The sequence below is a fragment of the Pholcus phalangioides genome, unplaced genomic scaffold (assembly GCF_987345545.1).
Source record: "Pholcus phalangioides strain wild (caught in Gottingen) unplaced genomic scaffold, Ppha-v1.0 ptg000017l_1, whole genome shotgun sequence".
Lineage (NCBI taxonomy): Eukaryota > Metazoa > Arthropoda > Arachnida > Araneae > Pholcidae > Pholcus > Pholcus phalangioides.
In genome coordinates this window covers 64,644,913-64,670,978 of record NW_028301610.1, presented here as the reverse complement: position 1 = coordinate 64,670,978, position 26,066 = coordinate 64,644,913, and the positions used below count along the sequence as shown (strand labels likewise).

Here is a 26,066-nt window from a genome sequence, read left to right as displayed (position 1 = left end):
CAACCAAGTCTATATCTTTCTGAAAAGGCCAGAACTCCAGACCAGGGAAAAGCTAAGCCCCGGAAAAGCGGAAGGGTGACTGGGAGAACCCGGAGAGACATTTTTAAGAATAAAACCGAACATTCTATTGATTAGTCTTTTGATGAGACATATCACGTGCCGGGGTTTGAGACCCTGGTAAAGAATCATACTGGCAGGGGGGGGGGGGTGCTGTGACTGCATATCAGTTATTAGCACATATAAAAAGTATTTTTTTTATTTCAATAACTATACAACCCCTTGCAATAGGAATGACGTATGTGAAATATACACGTTATTTGGATACTTTTTCTTATTAGAAGTATTTCTCTAGGATCAACAGTTCATTAGTAATTTGCTGCGAGAGGCAGGACCGTCTTAAGAGCATCATGGGCCCCCGGGCCAAGTTATGTTTTTGAGGCCCTACCTGGAAAATTCTTGAAAATTTCAACCACTTCTCATTTTTGTGAGGCCCCTCTCCTTTCGAGGCCCCCGGGTGGGCCCATGCGTTAAGACAGCACTAGCGAGAGGAGTTAGCAATGCACCCTGTATATATAGGTTGTAACTAAACTGATGGCTAGAACTGTAAGGGGTTCCAATAAAGCAAGCGGTGAGTCGAGCCATGAGAGGGTGCCATAGTGGTGAAAATGGATAACAAAGTAAAGGCGAATAATAAAGGACAAAGAATATTATCGAAAACTTTGCAACAAATGCTCGAATGAACGACCACCAGCTACAATACAGGCGTCATATCGGCAACGGATATCAGCTGAATGACGGGTTCTGCGAAAGGCGACGCTTCATCCACTCCAGAGAAAGCGCCCTCTCGCGGCTGACCGCTTATTCCCCCCCCCCCCCCAACATTGCACTTACTGACCCCACATTGTAATACCAATACAAATACAAACACAATAACCACTACAGCAAAATTGCCCAACGTGGCGACTGAAAAAGTTTCCCGTAAGAATATACATGTCAAATTTAACCGAATTCAGCAACCAATGTAAAAGCATATATCATGAAAGAAAAAACTAATAATTAATACTAAATAACACACTGCCCATAAAAAAACTATGGTTGTCTTGTCTAAGTAGGGATAGCTTTCTGATTTATCCCAATAATATCTGCACAGGGAAAGTTGTTTGTTTTGGCGAGATCTATCACCTTTTACAGTTCTGACCATCAGTTTAGTTACATCCTGAACATATACTGTAGAGGGTGATTCTAAATTCTTGGGACAAACTTTAAGAGGTGATATGAGACACCTATACAATCATTTTTGATCAAGGAATGTGCGGTCGAATCGCAATAGCAAAGGCGGTAGGGGGTGTTTTTGGAGAGTGTACAACAGCCCTTTCAAAAGCAAATATCATATTTTTCTGGACGGATTTGCTGCAATAAGTACAATCAACCATTCGAGGGTGCAGGGTATTGTAATGTGGTAGGCCTTATGGTGTAACCTGGCTTTAGCGTTCTATGACCAATGTGACCCAGACGGATTGAAAGATCGGGAAAGAACTTGGCATCTTTTTGACTTAGATTGAACACTCAAAGGTACTCGACCAGATATTGTATCAAATCTGTCGGAAAAATCTATTTATTTTTGGTGAAGTGCTGCTGTGCACTCTAAAAACACCCTCTACCGCCTTTGTGATTCGACCGCACATTCTATGACAAAAAAGCTTAAACAAGCTTTTTTAAAAAAAAAGAGTTTTCTATCATCTCTTAAAGTTTTCTCATGAACTTATAATCACCCTGTATATATTGTACCGTAATGCAAGAGATCATCAGAGTCCAGTAGAATCAATATATATTTTCTGGATACATAATTACATTAAAACACTGTTTTAAGGCGCAGCGTCACAAAGGAGTGGTGTTTCCTGATTATGAAGTGAATTTCAATTCGGAAATAACAGAAATTTTCAAAAGATTTGAAAAAATATTTTTTCACTAAAAATTAAAGAAGCAGAACAAATTTTAATTAACAAAATCGAGCAAGAATTAAGTTTCAAAGCATAGATTTAGTCAAATTACAAATTCGTCTTGTTAAACAAGCGGCTTTGAATGAAATGAAGCGATCCGGCAAATCAAAGTAAACTTCCGTAATTGCTTTCTGCATCATAAATTAAGAGAGTTCATCGTAGGTTTGCGTCTGGTTACGTACGTAACCGTCTTTACAAGGTCTTATGAAGATGATGTGCCCATTTTTCCTGGCAAATCCACCGTGTATGCCTTTTATTATGAATTAGAAAATACTAGGAAGCATTTTTATTATTATAATCAAACTATCGCGAAAGTTGTAAGCGGATTTTGTAAGCATATTTCAGCTGCTGCTATGTGTTTTTTTTAATTATTTTAGAATACGTTTTTTTGGCAACAACGAGAAAGTTGAAAGTGTGTTTGAGATGTCTTCTTGGCTTCTCTCAATATATATTCAGGCTGTTTAATTTGATCGATAACTAAATTTTACGAACTTGACATTATTGCTCGAATTCATAGAAATATTTATAAAGTTTTGGGAGATGAAGGATCAAAGTTTGTTGATTTTGTGATATTTACAATACAGAAATTTCAGTCTAGAACGATGTTTCCCAAAGTGAAGGGCTCCGGGGGGGGGGGGGGGTAAAAGCTACTGGTTTGACTTCAGTTGGGAAGGGGCGATGAAACAGAGAGTCTGGAAAACTTTGGAAAAAAGCCCCCGAAAAGGCAAAAGTAATAGGTATTTTGAACAAAATTTGTGATCATTGATTGAGCTATTGGAGTTCTCACACAGCAGGTTATTTATATTCATTATTTCTAGTGACGAAAATAGTTTACTATGCTCTCACCATACTGCCTTTTCAAACATAAAGATTGCTCTTAAAGTTTGTTATAGACAATTTTTTTTCCGCTACTTTGTTTGACGATCTGCCTGTTGTGGCCTTTGTATCCGTATCTGGACGTCCTGCTCACCGTGATGAAATTTTATTCGAAGTTGATGTCAACTTAACACTCAAAGCTTCAACCGACTATATAACCTAAGCAGACCCTAATAATTCCAAAGGGTAAAAATGTGTCGTGATAATGGAGTTTGATATTGTGCCGTTGACCAGGGAATTCTATACCCGTTCACGGTGATTATGTGTGCCACAAAGAGAGAAGCAATCATCTTTAAATTTCGACACAGCAGGTTGGTGGCATTTTACGTTGTGCCACACTAGCACTTCTTCAAACCAAACCACCTGGTTAAAGAAGATGGCTCAAAAAAGAACACGTGCCGCAAATCTTTCTTGGTGTAATTTTATGGACGTGCAGAAGCACCACGTAATGATGCACGTTCGTATTCTTTCACATCTATAGGCAGTTTGGCTGATCCATGCGAAGCTGATCCATCTAAATTTGTTTCATCGCGTGTTTACCTATTCCGGACACCCTCGAAGTGTATGGCCAATAGACTTTTAATCATTTTTTTTTTTAAATCAATGTCCCGTAATATTAGATATAGGAGAGGTGCCAAATCAGGGATAAGGAAAATAATAATTACTGAAATATTGGAAAAAAAAGTTTTGTCTGTAAAATTCAAATTATATGAATGAAAATTATTTGTGTGCAGAATATACTGTAATTTTTTATGCATTTCATCTAGCTGTAAAAATATCCAGATAAACAAACTATAAGTTTCAGTTTATGAAGAAGCGACGGAATGTAATGTTCAGAGTAAAAGTTTAACGACCATATTGCCCACGCACCATATTACTTATGCCGTATACAAATCAGAGAGTTTTCCGGGTTATTTTAATAGCGTATCTTATATGCTTGAATGGCACCCCAGGCGCAGCTCGCAACGCTGCAGCCGACCATTATGTTGGCCCACAAACAGAAAATTGGCCACCCCTGGTCTAGAAGATAATTGGCAGAATAGACGACAGATTTTGCATCTGCTGACGATGCTATTAAGGTGGGAATTCAGAAGAGCACAATAATGACCACTCGAAATTCCCAATCACAAAAGTATGAGACTAGTCGGAGAGAACTTATTATTCAAAGAATGACATACGTACTTCTAAAAAGCATAAAAAATGATATAATTTAGAGCTGTTTTTGTTTCTCTTGGTCGTCCTTAGTAAATTCCATGACATAACATAAGTTGTTTTACAAGATTCATTGAAAGAGTGGTTATTTGTGGAGATGAAGATTACAAGGAAGAAAATTCATCACTGCCCCCACGGGGACTCGAACCACGGTCTCTCGCTTGCCAGACGAGTGCTCTACCATCTAAGTGCATAAGTTGTTTTATCCTATAAATATTGGGCAGGACTCGGTTCATCTTTCTTTAATTTGCATTACTCTCTTCAAAACTCCTCATGTTGGAAATCACTTGTTAAAAAATGAAGCTTTCAAATGCCCATGGACTCGAAAAATATTTTAAAGTAAAGGGGTCTCATAACTTTTAACATGGTGAAAAGCTATGCTCTAATAGAAATATCATTAAAAATACTATTTAACCATTCATCTATTTCAATTTTTTTATATGTTTTGATTGCATGTGCACATCAAAAACCGGTTGCACGTGCTATGCCGGTATAACGTTTCACATGTCTCTGATACTTAAATTTTTGTAAATTTTCCAAAAAATGCATTAAAAACAGCTTGCGCGCATGATAAAATACCATGTCGAAAATGTAGTTGAATAAAAATTGGTTCAAAATAAAGGAAACTACGCAGTTCAAGAAATGAAACAAAAGGTTGAGATTTCATTGACTCAATCTTATTTAAAATTGAATTTTAAATGAGATTGAGTCAATGAAATCTCAACCTTTTACTTCATTTCATGAACTAAACAGTTTCTTTTATATAATTTTGAATATTATATAAAAGTTATTTATTATATTACAGATATTTTGAATCTCAATTTTTATTTAATTTCATTGATGGCACGGTATTTTATCCTGTGCGAGCTGTTTTTAAAACATTTTTTTTGGGAAATTTACAAAAAATTAAGTATCAGCGATATGTGAAACTTAATACCGGCATAGGATAGAACATGCAATCAAAAACATATAAAAAAATTTTGAAATAAATCAATGGTATTTCTATTGGAGTATAGTTTTTCGCCGTGTTAAAAGGTATGAGACCCCTCTTTTCGGGAAAAAAATTAAGTACACTCCGAACAATATATGCCTTAAACTGTTTTTCTTCGCTTGAAGACACTGAATAATGCTGTACGACCCTATACTAGACACACGAAATAAAATAACTTTGATCATAATTTTCGATACGTTAATTGTATTTATTCTTCCCAATATTGTAAATATTTATCGCTGTTTATGGGAAAAGCTTGGCTCTAAATGAATCAGACATAATTAGAACAGATGGAAATTTCATAAAAATAGAAAGTTGCGTGTAAATAAAAACCTTATTGTGTGTGTTGTGTGTGGGTATCTGTAACCCATCATGTGATCATAACCCTTTCTGATCGCGTGAAAGCACGAAGAAGACACCAATGACTCCCATAATTACAATTAGGAACCAAACGTGCCTCGAATAACAGCAAAATGAATTATCTTCAAAAGCTGTATTCATTCACCATAATTCGATTAGCCGTAAATAATTTTTGCGATAAGAGAATAAATAATAGGAAATAAATAGCCATACAATCAATCTCCAATCCGACAAAATACACCATTTCCCACACAAATATAGTTCCAGAAGTAAACGAGGCATGGCTAATCAAAAGACGGGTTTAACGTCTGGATTAAAAGTAATAAAAAATTTCATTAGACTCTCATATTTACCTCTAACTATCGCAATGAACACGCATATATTCTCAATTACGCCAAAAAGATTATTGTTCCTTGTAGAAAACTCGTTTATTATGTGAGAGAGAGAGAGAAGGCGTTCTTTGCCCCTAACGAGAGTACAGTCAACCATCGGTTTACGAACTCGATTCGTCTCAGAAGTCCGCACGTAAACCGAATTGTTCGCAAACCGAAATAATTTTCTCATAGGAATCAATGTAAAATGAATTAATCCGTTCCTAGGACACGGAAGATTCTCTTTTCGTGCTTTTTTTTACAACAGCTTCTGCGCATAACAAATGGTTATCAATTATCATTAAACCAATATTAAAAAAAAATTACCATAATTCGGAAAAGATGAAATGCAAACGAAATAAAAACGATGCCAGGGCAAAATCTGGTTTCGTGTGTGTGAATATGTATTACAGTACCTCTAATCTCTCTCTCTCGCTCAGCGTCAAAGCCCTCAAAATCTCCGCTTGTAACACTATCTGGTTACAAGATATACTTCAAGCCAAATTGATGGTTCTGTAAGACACTTGTTGCAAAGCTTGGTAAATAAGAACTATTCAATGCAGAATGATGAAATATAAGTAAGTTACCGACTGTTAGTTCCATTTCAGATATTATTGCAAAATATCTTTAAAAATGTTCTTCTCTTCAGAGCTTAATAAAGTTCGAAATGCTGATCCATGGGCTGGATAAGAGAAGTAATATCATGAGCGGAGATACGGGGGGGGGGCATTGCCCCCCAGCGTCAAAGGTGAAGTTGACTGACCGAATGTATATATATGCATTATATGAATTGACATCATCATCATCATCATCGTGCCCCCCAGAAATAATGACCGTGCCCCCCCAGACTTCCAAGTCTATCTCCGCCTATGAGTAGTATTTGCTGGCAGGAACTCTTTAATCTGATGAAATACAGGGTGGTCCAAAAGTCCTGACATGATTTGGAAAAATATATATTTAAAGAAATCTGTTAGAGATACACAGATGAAGCATTTGAAAGAAAAGTTTCGAAGTTTTTTTTTCTAGTTAAAACTGCAAAATTTCCACATGCACAACCTTTAGTGCTACGAATGATATCTAGCGTATATATAGTATTTCTTGCCACGTTATTTGTAACATGAATGTTACAAAGAATGGAAGTAAGGATGAAAGTAAAAAAAAACTTTGAAACCTTCCTTTTAAATACTTTAAGCCGTTTGTCTATATCTTCAACGATTTTTGGACCACCCAGAATATTATGCAAGTACAGATATTAAAAAAAAAGTTAAAAATATCCACAAATTCAATTAAAAAGTTTGTTGACAACAGTCCAACAGAAATAAAATAAATAAATTATAAAAAAATGAAGTTTTTATTTAACGTTCCATCCATTTCACTCCCATTCTTTTTGTAACACCCATGTTTCAAATAACATGGCAAAAAGCTATATAGGCTTGACATGGTATCATAAGAAGTGCGCATGTTGACATTTTGCACTAAATAGAAAAAAAACTTTGAGATCTTCTCTTTGAAATGCTTCAAGCGGTTTGTCTTTATTTTTAACCCATTTATGTGCCAAAAAAACTATTATTTAACTTTTTAAAAATTTACATAAAAATGATAACGTGAATGAAATTATGAACGGGAAACAGTTTGGAAAGGTTTTATTAAATTAAAATTATTAATAAATAATTAATCATTATTTATTAAACATTTTACAATACTATTGAGTTTGTAACGTTCAGTTCAAAATTTAGGTACAACATTCAAAACCGAAAATTCTATTAATTAATTAGAAATGAAAATAATCGGCTCAAAAAAGGAATTAAGTAATGGGTAATGGGTTAAGGAAGGGTCTTTTACCTTTCAACATGGTAAAAAACTTTCTTTTATTTGATTTAATTCAAATTTTTACCGCATATATTTGATTGCATATGCTCTTATGGCAGCACAAACTTTTACATATCTTCAATACCTAATTTCTCACAAATTTTCAAAAAAGTTCTTCAAAAAAAATTTGCGTACATGATAAAATTGCACGAAATCAATGTAATTGCATAAAAATGATAAAAAAAGTTCATAAAATGATGAAAAAAATTGAGACTTTACCGACTAATCTTACTTTACCACTCAATCTTATCCACAATTAAATTTTAACATAAAACAAAATTAAATTTTTTTCATAACGCAAGCATTTATGAATGGATCTCAAATCTTTTTCGTCATTTTATGAACGGAACAGTTTCCTTTATTTCGAATTAATTTTTATTCAATTTCATTGATCTCATGTTATTTTATCACGCGTGCAAGCTGTTTTTAAAGAGTTTTTTTTGAAAAATTTTTAAGAGCTTAACTATCAAAGAATATGTAAAATTTTGTGCTGCCAAAGATAGCATATGCAATCAAATATATGTGGTAAAAATTGAAAATAAATCAATGGATAAATAATATTTTTAATAGTGTTTCTACATACGAAAGTTTTTTTACCATGTTAAAAGATGGAAGACCCTTTAATAGATTATTTTAAATATACATATTTTTTCAAATCATGTCAGGACTTCTGGACCATTCTGTATTATTCTTGAACCAATGTCTATCGAAAAAAAATATAATTTCAGACTTCTGAAATATGCTTCCTTCGGGATTTTTCGACCGTTTCACGCGCTCGTAAACCGAATAACATTTTTGTTGTTCGTAAACCGAGAGTCGATTGTATTTCGCTTTCGATAATGACCGATAATTTACGATCATAAATGCAACACGGAGTAAACGTCAGAAAGTGAAGATAACTGTCGATTTAGATGAAGGAAAGGCATTAGAATCTTTTTTTTTTTCCTTTTATAATCGGCTACCTCTAAACCCGCCTTGTAATAAATACTGCACGTCGTCTTTCTTCGCAGAGAATGAATCCATGATGTGGCTTCCTTTTGGCTTTTACCAATACCTAAACGAATCAGTTTGTAAGATTTCAGGAGATGATGGTCACACATCATCGAATATCTGTGGATTGTTGTAAGACTTAACGGATGAAAAACGATACCAAGCCTGACAAGTTTTTTTTTTTAGATTATTTTTAAGCTCAACTGGGCTGTTTCTGCTTTAGTTTTAGTATTAATTCGCCCAATTTGAAAGTAGCCTAGAGTTTTTTTTTGTTTTATCCTTGTTTTTTCTTGAGCCACCAACAAGCACATGGTCTGAATTTCCATATCATACTTCAAGTGTTTCTTGGAGACGGGACTGGGCATGTTTAGGAGGTAGAACAACTTTTTTTTGACGTTGTTCTTATTTTTGTGTTCTTTTGCATCATTCTTACTTTTTTTTTTTGTTTTAATGTCCTCTCTTTTCTTCTTAATCTTTTTTTTTTTTTGAATCGATGCGTTTTTTGTTTTTTTTTTGGTTGTTGTTTGTTGTTGAGTCGACGTTGTTTGATGTATCGCTGAAGAGGTTGCAACATCGGAAGAGTTAAGAAGCTGGTCTTCTCTGACGATACGATAACTCGTAATTTCACGAGCACATCGCACCGCGTACAAATTGTTACCCCGAGTCGTTGCGGATGTTTTGTAGGAGTTCTTTGGATGTAATTATATCACACTCGACATCTACAGGTTAGTATTTTATTATGTTTGGAGATTAGGGCTGGGAATCGATTAAAATTTTTAACTAGTTAATCAAAAGATTTTAATCGATTAATCGACTTATTAATTAACCCTTAAATGTATTGTGCTTTGTATATGAAAAAACCCAAATAATTAATATATGACATCCATATTTGTTATGGGCATCTTTTTCTCAGCCACCACGTTGGGCATTTTGCCTGTTGTGGCCTTGTATTTGTATATGCGCAAAGGGTCCTTTTAACGTTAATTGCTGCAGCCAGTTTGAAGATAAAAATTCAGAATTGTCTTTGCATACAAGGTGAGTTTATATTCTTTCCATTTCCTATTTTGATTTTGCTGGTACTTTGATGTCCCAATTAACGACAACAAGTTTTTGTTGGTTGCAGAGCATAGGCGGCTGTTAATTTGTTAAAATGTTTTGTTTGCATTTTTTTCCCTTGAAGGTTGCAACCCTAATTTTTTTTCTTTTACATAGTTTGAATCACATCACAGAGAAGGCAGTTATATAGGGTGATTCTAATTTAATGGGACAAACTTTTTAAGAAGTGATATAAGATACCTAAACAAGCATTTTGATCACAGAATGTGCGGTCGAATCACAATAGCAAGGACAGTAAAGAGTGTATTTAGAGTGTGCGTAGCAACACTTCACCAAAAACAAATATACATTTTTCCCACGGATTTGCAGCGATATGTGTTATCAACCATACAAGGGTGCATATTCATCTTCGAATTGGGTTGGAGTTTGCTTTTTTATTGGTGCAAGGACCATCAAGGTTATGCTGTGCCGTACAATGGTCAAGCGGTACAATGACTTGTGGTTGAATTTCCGTTACCCAGGATGAATCATGACAAGGCGTACCACATTACAATACCCTGCACCCTTGAATGGTTGATTGCACTTATTGAAGCAAATCTATCAGGAAAATATATTTGCTTTTGATGTAGTACTGTTGTGCCTTCTCTTCTAAAAGCACCTTCAACCGCCTTTGCTATTGCGATTTGACCGCTCATTCTATGACCAAAAATGCATGTTTAGGAGTCTTATATCAGCTCTTAAAGTTTGTTCCATGAATTTAGAATCCCCCTGTATATTTGTACTTACTTCAATATATTTATTTTATGAGCGATTTTTCAGGCTGTATACGAACTCTTTAAGGTCCTGTATAAGCAGTAAAATTCAAGATAGATTTTTTAAATGATTTTTCAGGTTTTTATACTTGCATACAGTAACTATGAAGAAAATTATCAGGTTGAAAAAAAAACAAAAACGTGCATTTAAGAGTTTATCGAATTTTATCATTTTGATCATTTCTGTAATCCCACGGTCATTTCCTGGAAATAGACCGGGACCTACAATTTATTTCCACTTTCGAATGGCTTTTTTTATACTCACTGAGAGGTTGATGCGCTAACCCCTCGATGTGGGTAGTAATATTGCAGTAGTAATATTTTTCTGTGGTCATGTTGCCGTTTCTGTTGTACACCGGTGTCAGGGAAGTTTCTGACAAGGACTGTGTTAATCGATTATTTTCATATACTCACTATTTATAACAAACGTACTGGCACATATGTGTCAAATCCTGGAATTTCTTCACTTGGATCTTGTCATTTCCTTAGAAAATAGGTTATTTTAGGTTAGTGTAGAGGTTCTTAACCTTTTTTTAAAGCCCCCACCCAGAATAAACAACAAGATCAGCTTCGCAACCCATGGAGCCCTTGGTTTTTTGTGAAATTAGAGAAACTAGTGACGCAATAAGTACATTTATAACCGGATTGTAAGCGGATTTGAATGACCCATCTAGGAGGCCCCTTCCCCTGCGATTCAAATTTGGGTTGTGGCCCACAGCTCTATAAACCCTGGCTGTAACAATATCTGTACGACCCTTCTCGGAAGCCTCGGCGAATCAAGTTTTGGTCAGGACTCATATCTCAAAAGCCCCTGGCTGTTAGTGGATTTGAGCTACCCATCTCGGAAACCCTTGCGAATCCAGCTTGGGTTGTAACCCACTGTGAAGTAAATTCAGATTGTGACCCATAGCTCAAGAATCCCTATCTGTAAGAGGATTTGTAAGACCCATCTCGGATGCCCTTGCGAATCAAATTTGGTCGGGATTCATAGCTCAAGAGCCTTTTGCTGTTAAGTGATTTGAACCACCCATCTCGGAAGTCCTGTGACCTAAGTTTGGGTCGTGACACTTAGGTTATAAACTCTTGGGTTAGTCACTGATTTCAAAACTACTTTCGATCATATACTGTTGCTTGTTTTCCTAGCAACTCCTCCCAGATATTAGTTAGGGGCTAGCGGAGTTGGTGCTAGCCCCTAACACCAACAGTGGTGACAGTGGAGACAATAAGTTTTAGTTTTGTCTTCTAAAACTTCCATGGAACTGAATTTGAAACTAAAATCCCCAACATTTTTTGCCGAATCGACGTGTCGAAAAATTTGATCGAAATCTGATCTAAAATATAGTCACTTATCTGAATTGTTGTTACTGGCACATAATTTAAGACATCTAATCGGTTTTGTAAAATAAATCAAGTCAAACAATGAACTTTCAATGAAACTTTCAAGTCAAATTTTGAGCGAATTGATCGAGTCAATTTACTCAGCTAAAAATTTCAACTGCAATTAACAAGTGATCGATCAACTGATCCGATTATCTATTAAGAGGACCAGCCCTAATAGAAACATTTGAATGCAGTAATTTTTTAAGGGGTTTGGTGCACGAAATTGGTTTCCCATGCTAGGGGAAGAACCTCCTTTCTTTAAGGAAAATGTAAAAATTTTCTATTCACTTTAGGCACTCATTTTTTTCTCAAATACTATGGATATTTTTATATAATTCAACACGAGCATTTAGGATTTTAATTGTTGGTAATGTTATTTTTCCTCGAATTTCAACTTCAACAACATGGAACTTGGTCAAAAATCACAAAATTTACCCATATTTTGTTCCATAAATTAAAAAAAAATAATTTTAACAAAAAATCCTCATGTTAAAGTATGCACCACCATAGTGTTATGAGACACGCAAAGTTTCAAGACATTTGAATGAGTGGTGTTAGAAAAAATATTCCTTATCAAACAAAAAACTTGGTTTTGAGAAAAGAACATTTTAGTGGAAAACATTAGCATGTATCAGGGGTGGCCAACAACTGGAACGCGGGGTGTATGCAGCCCGTGAAGTGATTTTGTGTGGCCCACGACAAGGTAAAACTACCGTGAACCATTATTTGAACTAAGGGTTCCAACAGCAGATTTCTGGATTAACAAACTGCTTACAAACTTCTTATTTCTAGTGACGAAATTAATTTAATAACTAACTAATTAACTCAATTAATAATGAAGCGTCTTATACACCGAAGTTGCACCACTGATGCGGCCCGCAACGCTATAGCTGACCATTATGTTGGCCTGCGAACAGAAAGAAGTTAGCCACCCCTGGCATATATAATGCCTGCCAGCAGTTTATATTAAAATATTAAAACAAATATTTTTAGTACAGATAGAACAAAAGTTTTGAACACAGTTAGACGTAGAAAATTTCGCAGTATTTGAAAATTGGAAAATTCAAAAATGCGTTTTTTGGAAAATTTGCGTGCGCCAACCCCCTTGAGGCAAGTGACTACGTTCGAATGACGATTTTTTTTTAAATTGTCGAAAATGGTTTTATAAATTTATTTGAAATTTTTTTTTTGCAGAATCCAAAACTGTTTTATTCTTATACATGCAATAAGTAAAACCAAAGTTATGGCTCATTTAAATCATCTGGAACAATGGTTTCAAAGGCAAGAGACTATTTTCAAATGCGTTTTTTCAAGATTCATTTGTTTCGTTAATTTCTTCTAAGCGAAACCAAATTTCTAAATTTCTTTAAAATACAAATACAAATACAACGCCACAACAGGCAAAATGCCCAACGAGGTGGCTAATAAAAAGATGCCCATAAAAATATGGTTGTCATATGTTTCAAAAATACAGCAACCCAATTAAAAATGCAATTAACACAAATTACAAACAATATATACACATGATAAAATATTATACAATGCCCATAAAGAATACTTATGGTTGTCTTATTCTAAGAATGGATAGCTTCTCGATTTACCCCAACATGTTTATCGTATTTCTTTTTAAACGTGTCAATTGTGTTACAATTTACTACCTCCGGGGGTAAGCTATTCCATTTATTAACAACCCTATTGGAGAAAAATTCCCTGCGACACCATGACCTTGCATTGTCCCTCACCAATGGATACTGGTGTCCCCTTGTGAAAGCAGTCGATTGGCGGTGTACTAAAAGTTCATGGTCCATCTTATCCATCCCATTGAAAATTTTGAACACTTCGATCATATCTCCTCGACACCTGCGTTCATCCAATGTAAACATATTCAAAAAATGAAGTCTTTCTTCATAACTCAAGGCCTGTGTGCCAATAAGGACACGCGTAGCTCTTCTCTGCACCCCTTCAACCAAGTCTATGTCCCTCTGTAGGTATGGTCTCCAAAACCTTACAGCATACTCCAGTCCAGGACGAACTAAGCCTCGAAAAAGCGGAAGAATGACTTTAGGAGAACGCGAAGAGACCTTTTTGAAAATGAGACCAAGCATTCTATTCGATTTTTTGACAACCGCTGAACAATGTTCAGAAAACTTAAGTCGCTCGTCAATGAGAATTCCCAAATCGGTGACTCTAGTTGCATCCGGGATAGTGACACCATTCAACTCGTAAGAGAACCGTGGGTTGTTCGAACCAAAATGAGCGACCATGCACTTATCTACGCTAAACGTCATGCTCCATTCATTTGCCCATGCTGCAATCTTGTTTAAGTTGGTCTGGAGCAACTCCCTATCGCTTTCATTTCCGATTACCCCCATTAGCTTCACATCATCTGCGAATTTGCTAGTAATTCCATCGATACCCTGATCGAGTTTGTCGATAAAAAGTGAAAAAAGTATGGGGCCAAGGACACTTCCCTGGGGAACTCCACTTGTGACGTCTGTCCAACCAGAGAATTCCCCGTTCACCATAACTCGTTGCGACCTATCTCTTAACCACGATTCTATCCAATTCAGCAAGTTGCCCCCTATTCCAATCTCGTGTAAACGCTTCAAGAGTTTGCCATGTTGGACCCGATCGAATGCCTTCTGGAAATCAAGGTAAACAACGTCGACATTTTTGCTCTTACCCAAAGCCTTAGTCACGTAATCATAGAAGCAAAGGAGGTTAGTTACACATGACTTCCCCTTCCTGAACCCATGCTGATTATCCGACAATACATTATTCTCGTCTATCCACTTCACAAACTGCCTTTTGATGATAATTTCCAAAATTTTCGAGAGGGAGCTCGTCAAACTCACTGGACGATAATTAGACACCACTTCTCTACTACCCTTCTTAAATATCGGAACAACGTTAGCCAGTTTCCAATCTCTCGGGACGATACCCTCAGCAACACTACTCCTGTATTCTGTGCGACTGGCCCCAACAATTCATTAGCACCTTCCCTGAGAACCCTGGGATAGATATCATCTGGTCCTGGTGCTTTGCTTGCACATACATTTCTTAGAAGATTTAGGACCTCCACGTCTTCCACTTGAATATCGTTGAGCGTTTTATTACCCCATGCAACACCCGTATATCGAATATCATTATCTCCATTAAAAACCGACGCGAAAAAGTCATTGAAAGCACTACACATGCCTACATTGCTCTCTACTTTTGAGCCTCCTATCGAGAGGGGGCCAACTGTCCCCTTACATCCATTATTGACGTATCGAAAAAATGATTTTGGGTCAGAGCCAATGTTATCTGCCAACCTAGATTCAACTTGCTTTTTACTATCCCTTATCGCTTTCTTCAACAGTCTTCTTTTATCAGTAAACAATGATAGGTCACCTCGTCCACTTTTATACTCTCTGAATGCTCTTTTCTTTTCAAGATAAAGGTTCCGCACGCTATCCGTGAACCATAGAGGGTGTGATGTACAAACACGCTTTTTCCGAACAAAGGGTATGACGTCGTGCAAAACAGAGGACAGCTTCGTACTAAATTCTTCCCATTCACTTACCACCCCTACTGATTCCAACCGGTCTTTGAAAACTTCCGCTAACCTTCTTCGCAAAACATCAAAGTTAGTTCTCCGAAAACAAGGAACCAGTCTTTTGTTATCAACCTTACCCGAGGAAAAGTTACAGTGAAATCTGACGATACGATGATCACTGGAAGAAAACTCTTCCCCCACCGAAACATGTTCAACTAGATCCTCAGAACTAGTAAGAACTAAATCCAAATATGCACCATATTCTCAAGAAATTATTAAACAGTATTCCAGATAACATTAGCTGCGCAATGAACTACGATCTTGCCCATATGTTTATAATTCAATATTTGACAGCTGTTCAAATAAAAAAAATTGAATTTTTTCTGAAAATTTACGTATTGTTTCACGAAAACTAACATATCTCAGAGAATATTTTGTGTACCTTAAAACTTTTAGATCGTTGCACAGATAACAGCCATAGCAACATACAGCACCAAAACTATTCGAATACATGCTGCAATTTTTAGTGTACACAATGTCTGGCGTTTTTTTGATAACATAACAAAATTTCTCAGAAAGTTGCAGATATCTAAGATAGCTGAAATATCTCAGATATCTCAGTGGATTTTCTTGTTTTATCCAGTATTATGATTAAAACCACACAGGTTTTGTAAAAATCACACCGTTTTGAAAGGAAAGTGTCCCGCACGTAGTCAGTTGTCTTAATATAGTTCGCGGTACAATATATAGTTTCTTATAAATTCATTTTTTCAACCCTTTAATTGGCAAGCATTGAAATATTGAATATTTCAAGGAGAGAAACTTTGAGGGGTTATATTAAGCGAATGAGGGGTACCTTGAGTACGTGACAAAAAATTATTGATTAAACAGCAATTGATTATTTGAACAAAATATGGGGTGTTGAATTTTAAACAACACAATGTATTTATATGATTTCCATAGATTTGAATAGTATGAAAATGTCATTCATTGCTTGTGAACTTACTTTTCTATCGTTGTTGAGAGGTACATAGCAATACATTTTATCTACACATGGTATTTGTCTCCAAAATGCAAGGGTAAAAAATCATTCTTGCTTGATTTGTCAATGAATAAGAGACGTGTACCTTTGTACAAACACAAGTAAAAATCGAATCCTTAGGAGTTGCTTAGAAGCATCAATGCCAAGACGAGCTCCAAATATACAGGGTGTCCTTGTAAGTGCTAATGCGGCCTTTATCTCATCAACCGTCCATCGTGGAGGTATGGTTTCAATATAACACAAATGCTCGTTATCATAAGTTTCTAAGTGCAATATTCGCTAAGAAATTCAAAATCAAAAATCGAAGAAAAGTTGGGAAGGACATCATAAATGAGGAAAAGACTGTTCTTTTTCAGAACTTTTTTTAGATTTTTAAATTTAAATATCTTAGCGAATATTGCACTTGGAAATATGGAATTTCTTCTGTTGGCCTCAGGAGAGACCGGGCAACAACTTTCTAATTGGGAGTAAGAGGACAAGGGGGCCGTATCAAAATTAACACATTGTTACACATTGTATTTTCGCTCTCAAAACTGGTACAGGGTAAATTTGAACTTCTCTCGAGCATTTTTTTGAACTGGAATCACACCTCTACCACGGACGGTTAATGAGATAAAGGTCATGCTAGAATTCACAGGACACCCCGCATATTTTGTTATAAAAACTCATTTATTTTATTTCACTTTTCAATTTTCATCAATTGCGGATTTATTACTTTCATTAATTTGGGAAAAAACAGTGTTAAATGCGGAAAAACAGTTTTACCCGCATTTAACACTGTTCTTACCCAAATTTCCTCCGTTTTTCGAATTCAAATATCTCTGTGAATATCGCTCTTGGAAACATGAAATTTTTTTATTGGCATCAGGAGGAAAAGGCAACAGCTTTCTAACTGCAAGTTAGAGCACAGGAGGACCGTATAACAATTTAGATTTTTTTTATATTTTGTTACACACTGTATTTTTACTCTCAAAACTGGTACAGGGTAATTTTTGAACGCCTTTTAAGCATTTTTTAAATTGGAATCACACCTTCGCGACGGACGGTTGATGAGATAAAAGCCGTGCTAGCACTTACAGGACACTCTGTGCAATGCCTTTATTTAATATAAGAAAATCCTATTGTGCTTTTTTGAGAGCAACAAGGTCGAATAAAGGGTTGAGATTCTAATGTGAAATATTCTTCATAGAAGCTGTTGGAATGTGAAATAAGCTATTTATAAAATTGAGTTGGAAATTATTATTGATTGAAAAATTGAGAAATGATAGTTTATATCAATTACATCACACTAGCTGGAATCATCTACATCACTGGAAACACGACCCTGCCTTCTTTATTTCACGCGAACACAAGATTCCTAGACTTTCATAAACTAATTGCTATTACAAATAATTTCAGTATTTCAATAAAACCAAGAGCATTTAAAAATAAAAACGGATGGATTAACAATGAAATTTTAAACATGATTAAATGTAAGCAAAACCTTTATAAGAAATTCATTCGATTCCCCGAAGACAGGTTTTACCAGATCGCATACAAAAAAACAGTAAAAGCAAAAAAATGAATTTTACTTTAAACGCTTTAATGAATGCGCAAATAGCAGGGAACAATGGGGATTTGTAAATGCTATTTAAAAAAATAATAAAAGAACAATCTTCCTGAGGAGGACGATTGGCACATAGCTAATTCTTTGAATGAATACTTTACCTCAATAAATCACCCGACAAACGTATTAAAGATGACTTGACGTTTTGCATAAAATCAAATATGCATTCTATTTATTACACAGAAACTGAACAGTGTGAGGTTCAAAACATTATACTAAGACTGAATGAAAGAAAAAGCTCTGGCGTAGATGAAATCGATGCAAAACTACTAAAAATGTTTTCTAAAACTCATATTAATATTTTAACGAGACTGTAACGATCTCTCGTAAACAAGGGTATTTTTCCGGAGTCTCTCAAGACATCTATTATTACACCTACTTTTGAAAGGGTGACATCAACCAACTTTCTAATTACAGACCCATTGCAGTCCTACCTGTACTTTCTGAAGTTTTTGAGAGTGTTTTAAAAGACAAATTACTTGAATACTTAAATGCGATAAATTTCTTCTCCAAAAACCAATATGGATTTCTGCACGAGTCTAACACCGAAAAAGCCCTAATCTCATTCACTAATTTTACTTATAATAGTGTAGACAATAATTAAGAAACAATTGCGACATTTCTTGACATTTCCAAGGCCTTTGATACAGTTAAACCACGAAATTTTACTATATAAACTCTATTCTATTGGAATCAGAGGTCATATATATAACATTTTTAAATCGTACTTGGCAAACTGACATGTAAAAATAAATGGCTTACTAAGCAACAGTATGTCGATTAAAAGTGTAGTTTTCCAGGGATCAATCTTGGTCCCACTGCTGTTCCTTATATTATATAAATGATTTATGGGAATTAAAAATAAAAGGAAAAATTTACAAGTTATGCAGATGACACAGTTTTTCTTTACTCAGACAGCAATCTAAATGACCTGCAAATATGATCAACGAAGACCTCCTGAAAAATCGGAACTGGTATTCGGCCAATGACATGGAAGACAACGTTGAGAGAACTAGATATATGCGGTTTAAACTGAAAGAAAAATATAATGATACAAAACATAATCTCTCACTAATATATCACAATAAGGACTGTCAAATTTCACATAACTAATTGTAAATACCTAGAAAAAGTTAATTCCATAAAATACCTAGGACTAAATATCGACTCGAATCTAAAATGGAAAACCCATATAGGAAATGTTTCAAAAAAAAAAAAAATTGATTTTTCCCTAAGCAAATTTTATCACCTAAAATATAAAGTAAATCGCAGATTTATATTGACACTCTATTACGCATGGATCCAATCGCACATAAGTTACGGCCTTGTAGCATATGGAGGAGATTATTTAACAAACATTAGTGAAAAATAACCCGGATCCAGATCCAAAACAAATTTATAAAAATTCTTTCAAATCAGACTGAAAGCGTTAACTTGACTCATTATAACAATTTAAACATTTTACCAATCACACTTATATTTCTATAAAGTATGTCTGACTGTTTATAATAATTTTAACTTGTGTGAAAAACGTACAGTGGTTAATCCAAGGAGACCAAACCAGATATTAGTTAACCCCAAACCTCATAAAAACATCTTTATGCAAAAGTTTCATTTACCTAGCCCCTAAACAATTAATAGTTTACCAGTAAATCTACAAAAGATAAGCACTAATCTACTTAAGATAAGCACTAATCTACTTAAGATAAGCACTAATCTACTTAAGATAAGCGCCTCGATGACTGAAAATATTTATTTACACCACGATCTGACACTTGTGTTCGCCCACCAACACGTATTACGAAATTTGAATTAATCTTTCCTTTTTTTCCTTTTTTTTGTTTTTTCTTGATTATTGCTACCGCAGGGAGTCCCCCATCGAGGGGTTAGCGCACCAACCTATCGTGAGTATAAAAAACAAGTCTGCCGTTCGGAATCGGCAATAAATTGTAGGTCCCGGTCTAATTAGCCCTCGTGAGCAGAAAATGACCGTGGTGCGACAAAAATGATCAAATGATCAAATTTTTCTTGATTCACACTACCTTAAAATTCAATCGGACTACACTTTGTATTATACGTGTTTCATGTTTGTGTATAATTTGTAATTTTTTGGTTTATTTATTTTTTTGTTTTTTGTTTTTTGAATATTGACACGTCACATTGAATAACATTTTGTAAGCGCCAACATGGTCCATGCGATCCCTGGTGTTTCGAACACCCGATGATGTGTAATTATGTCATAAATAAATGAATAAAATAAATTTAAAAATTAAATTAATAGTATTTAATATAGGGTGGGCGGAAAAAATAATTTTAGTTTATAATATTAGTTTTTAATTGGGTTGCTGTATTTTTTAAATATATGACATCCATATTTGTTATGGGCATCTTTTTCTCAGCCATCTCGTTGGGCATTTTGGCTGTTGTGGCCTTGTATTTGTATAAAGAGTCTGTAAAAACTTTAAAAATTCATAAAAACCGGAAAAATAACCGAAAAAAAAACAGTTAGCAGGGTTAGCATCGCTGGGTCACGGGAATTTTTTTACGACAGGAAAAAATTACTAAAAACCAGCCGATAGGTGGCGCTAGTACGAGCGGCTTCGGTGGAAATATGCAAACGAGACGGTTTTAAGAACTTGCGCTCCTAATCCACAAGCAGTTCACCGTGGTAAACCATGTATGTGGACCTGCTGCACTCTGCCGTTGCTGGATTTGTGACTCGCCTGCAATGTGTTATAGCCCGTGGTGGTGGTCATGTGGAACACATAATGCTGTAATAAACGATTCGGAGGCATTCTGTGCGTTATTTGTGTATCTTTTCTTTGACTTGTGTACGTCAGCGCCACCTATCGGCTGTTTTTTAGTTTTTTTTTCTTGTCTTAAAAATTCCTGTGGCCTAGCGATGCTAACCCTGCAAACCGTTTTTATTTCGGTTATTTTTATGAATTTTTAATGTTTCTACGAACTTTTTGCCCACCCTGTATAATAAGTGTTAATATATTAATGGTTTGAATACCTGGTTCAGATTTCATTTCTGTCAGATACATTTGTCCGAAACATTTTCTATTTATTCTGTTTGCATAAAATGACAGTAATGAAAATAACATATTCCACCAGAGTTGTCCTTAGGGGTGAGTGGCAGTTGCGGTCGCTACGGGCCCCGCAATAATAGAATGGAAATATATGCATATATATAAAACATTTTTCGTGAAGTAAACAAGTTGCTTGAGCTGCAACTGATTTGATTTTTAACACTTTTCACTCTCATCAATTCTGAAATTTCAATCAATTTTTTCAATTATTTTTCTCATTATTTCTGAATTTTTGATCATTCTATGATTTTTCTCGCATTAATTCTGAATTTTCATCATTCTATGATTTTTCTCAAATTAATATAATACTGGGCTTTCATCTCTTGGAATTTTTCTTTCATTAATTCTGAATTTTTATAAAATCTTGCATTTCATCTTTCATTAATTCTAAATTTTCATCAATTCTTGGATATTTTCTCTCATTAATTTTGATATTTCACCAATTCTGAGATTTTTCTCTCATTAACTCTGAATTTTCACCTATTCTGGGATTTTCTTCTTCCATTAATTCTGAATTATCATTGGTGAGTAGATATTTTCACCATTTTTGTATATTCTGTGACAATGCCCAATCAAAATCGTAGAATGCCCAATTTTTCTTTCCTCCACAAAATGTATGAAGTCATGAATATAAGAGCCCCAAAATCATTTTTGCACCGCGCCCTGCGTCTGATAAGCGCTGCCCTCTGTTCCACTAGTAATATATTTGATCCGTTTTAACATTTTATTGTTTTTGGTTCATCCCTGGAATAATTCTAGTTATGATTCAGAGAGGAAAGTCCACAATTTAGCATCCATGGATATATATTTAGGTCAAAATAACCATTTTCTTATAGGGGAGCAAGAGAGAGTCTACTTCATTATTAGCATTTCCCATATCCATCTTTTTTTTTTCGATTGAGCAGGACACGCGATTCCACCTGTCTGCATAATTTTGACATTCCTGCTACCAAAAACATTTACGAATAGTCTAACCCAAATAACGCTGGGCGGAACACATACATGTACGTACATGCATGGCAAGTAGACTTTCCGAATGCATTCACTTCCCCGATCTTAAGAGGTTATTCTGGGAAACCGCGTAAAAGTCATCGATCTCTGGTTCCAGACTATAAATGTCAAACTGAAGCGTATTAAACTGTTTGAAACAATAATAAACCGATGAAGAATGGGTGAGAAGAGATGTTAGGTAATATTGGTTAAGAAAGAACAAAATATGTAGTGATAGGATGCAAACATCGTCCTCCCGTTTCCCTCATACATCACTAGACCACGAAATTAAATGACCCTTGTCGACAACATTTGATGTCTTGTACGTTACACAATTCATTTGTAAGTTACCGAGAACCATCTCTTAGTCAATCACAGTGTCTTTTTATCAGATTACTTGTTATGCAACCGTACGACTCCACGAGTACGTCATTTCTGTACTGGACTTACATTCACAAAACAAACCAAAGCAACACAGCTCTAATAAGTTATGTTTTAAACAAGGTTTTTCCATCTGGAACACAAGGTATATAGGTACGTCTCTTTTCAAATATCTTTCCATACTTATTTAGATGAGTCAGCTTAAATTTTAGTACTGGCTTTAAATTTATAATTCAAAGTACCTCGAAGAGATCAGTACAAATTCGTAAATTCAGCGATAGTTAACAAAGACTTGCATATCACGGTTGGAGAACTCTATTGCCCGACGTGCCCGGGGCATTTAAAAATTCCGCTCGGCAATGTGTTTTTTTCGACCACATGCCCGACGCGGGTATGTAAAAAATCCAAAAAATAGGAGGAAATTTTTTAGGGTTGATAGAAAATTTTGAAAGTTCAAACAAAAGAGAAATGCAAAAATATATACAGGGTGACTAAAGTTCCCGTACGCTGAGTAGTTTTTTTTTCTCAAAAACTTCTTATCCGAGTACAGCCAAATTTTTAGGATATCTTAATGAGACCATGGGAGAGAGATTTATTGAATAAAAAAAGTTCAATTTTTTCAACCACCAGGTGAAAAAGTGGCACTTTTTAATAAGTTTTACATTTTCCCATGGTCCATATAGCTTATATACTAAGTTTCAATGGAATACGTCCACCAGAACAGGCACTACGAAGGTCTTTTTTTGAGTAGTTCCAGTATACTGACACTGCTCAGATCAATGTAGCACTCGTCAGGTATACCGACACTATTCCGACCTATGTAGTACCCGTTCTGGAGGACGTATTTTCCATTAAAAGTTAGTATATGTGCTATACGGCAGTGTTTCTCAACCTTTCTGAAAACAAGGATCAGTAAAATGCCTGAAACAATTTGAGCGGTAATAAAGTGGACCACTTGTGTCCCGTATTACGAGACATTCCTGTAATTTTGGTTTATCCGAATTTTTTTACACATTTGTCCCGTTTTTTCAGCGATATTTAATTGAATTTGTCATAATTGACAAATTCGTAACACACACACACATAGTTTTTTCATAATATAATTTATATCATGATAAATATGGTAAAAATTATAAATATTCATTTCACATATTTGTCAGGTTTAACATTTATTTCCGCAACTTCTCAGCAATTTTAGTTACGATCGGGGTGATTGTGCCTAATTTTGGCAATGCTTTTTTGATGACAATTACGCTGTTCATTATTTCACTGATTATTATTTAAAATCCCAGTTTACCGCATTTTTTCTTAAGGAATTATGGTCATTAGATCATTTTAATATTTTTTTTCGTGAAATACTGTTTATTTTTGTTATCTACGATTTGTAGCAGCCCTTTATTTACACATCCTTCAGCAATTTTTGCAAATTGCGTTTAAAGCAATAAAATGCAATTTTTGGCAAAATTTTGTGATATGCATTGCTTAATATCGCAATTTCATGCATTCTACTCGATGATGTATGGTGAACGTAAGTATGAAGATATAATTTTATTTGAACCCATGTGATATTATTAATATCGATTACAACGGGCGAATAATTTTATCAAATCTGCCGGAGGACCACCTATGCCATCGTCGTGGTCCGCGGACCATAGGTTGAGAAAGGCTGCACTGTATGGTCCATGGGAAAAAAGAAAATTCAACTAAAAAGCTCCTTTTTCACCTTGTAGTCGAAAATTGAACTATTTCTTTTTTATTTCATAAATCTCCCTCTCATGGTATCATTAAGATATTCTAGAAATTTGGCTGTATTCGGATAAGCAGTTTTTGAGAAAAACTAATCAGAGTACGGGAAATTTTAATTTTATTGTAATCACCCTGTATATAAACTAACAGGGTGTATGACATTTTACTGCCGAACGTTGGTCCTAGAGGCATACTTCCAGTTAGAAATAAGTGTCCAAATAACTTGTAGTACTCAGATATGACATTCATGTTAAAAGGGATTGCATAGTTATTAAAATAAAAGAAAATTAACGTTTTATACCGTCCCCGATGTGTCCAAAAACCCAATTAGAAAGTTGCTGCCCTGTCTCTTCTGATGCCAACTAAAAAAGTTCCACGTTTGTATATGCAATGTTTATTGAGATATTCGAATTCGTAAAACGAAGGAAAGCTGGAAAAAAAAACATTAAATGCGGGAAACCTCTTTACCTGCTTAAATTAATAAATTAATTTACTGCTGTTTTTCCTAACTTTCTCCCGTTTTTTGAATTCGAATACCTCAGTGAATATTGCACTTAAAAACTTGGAATTTTTTTTAGTTAGCATCAGGAGAGACTGGTTTTCTAATTTTGTTTCTGTGCAACCCCTTGCAACATGAATGACATATCTGAGTACTGCACGTTATTTGAATACTTTTTCTTATTGTAAGTATGCCTCTGGGGGGAATTGACGGTTCACCAGTAAAATACCACACGCCCTGTTACCCATGCACCCTGTATATATTTCTCATTATTTAAACTCTTATTTTCGTCAATAGATGGCAACACATTTGTTTTGAATGTGTGGGGAAAATATGAAAAGGGAAATTTCGTTAAGCCAAGCTATAAAAGTTGGATGAAAGTTTTTACAAAACTTGGCAAATGCAACCAGTGAGCTTATCGGTTGTGTTCCCTCGAGTGTGACCGATAAATTGCTATTGGTGGCATTCATCTAGATTAGTGTATACCATAGCTTTAGACCAAGTGGCCATCACTGATCAAAACTCGGGGTTGAAAATTGTTCAAAATCGATCCGTGTGGGAAATTTCTCAGTGTTGTAAAGAGTTTTGAGATTTTATCAAACAAAGGAATAATTCGATTTTTTTGTTAATGTAGTGCAATGCTCTTAATTTTCTATAGTATCTGCATACTTTCCTGAATAGATAGCAACACTAATTCGTTTTGAATGCGTGTGGAAAATTTGATCGAAAGAGAAAAAAACGAAGCGATGTTTTTTGGGCATGTAAATTTGTTAAGCTTTGTTCACACACACAGACCCATACCTCAGCTGAGATTCAATCGCTGTGGCAGTAAAATCTGCCCAAGTCGGACACACCTACATTCCCATTAAAATCTGTCCAAGTTATAGCAGCACCTCCTAGAGATAGAAAGTCTCCGCAGTCTGCTTGTGACGTCAGTAAGTAGTACATTTTCCCTCAGAATATTCAGGGAAAAAAAAATTCCCTGCTCCTGCGAGTATTATCCTTGTGAGGAAAAGAAATGATCGGGCTCAGAATTGGCGATTTGTATGCCCCACATCCAATCACTATGCGGTATTTGTGAGCCAATCAGGAAGATTCTACGCCAAAATAAGAAGAAATAGGATTCGGTGTTTCAAAATGTGGCAAACTTACTAGGTAGTGACTGAATGACGTTTATGGCAAACACTGCAGAGGCCTTCTATCTCTAGGAGGTGCTGGTTAGAGACGTGTGCAAGATATAGACGTTCAAAGAAAT

The 26,066-nt window shown here is 35.3% G+C and overlaps 1 protein-coding gene across 2 annotated transcripts in view; it reads left to right on the top strand.

The window, feature by feature from the left end:
• f (espin protein forked) overlaps positions 1-26,066 on the top strand; it is a 336,082-nt gene that overhangs the window by 19,753 nt on the left and 290,263 nt on the right. The window contains exon 1 of one of the 2 annotated variants that reach the window (XM_089247036.1): positions 9,188-9,394. The exons of the other annotated variant lie outside the window; for it this stretch is intronic. The gene's annotated coding sequence lies outside the window, so the exon portion shown is untranslated. Of the gene's footprint in view, positions 1-9,187; positions 9,395-26,066 lie in introns of those variants that run through there. 2 annotated transcript variants of the gene reach the window in all.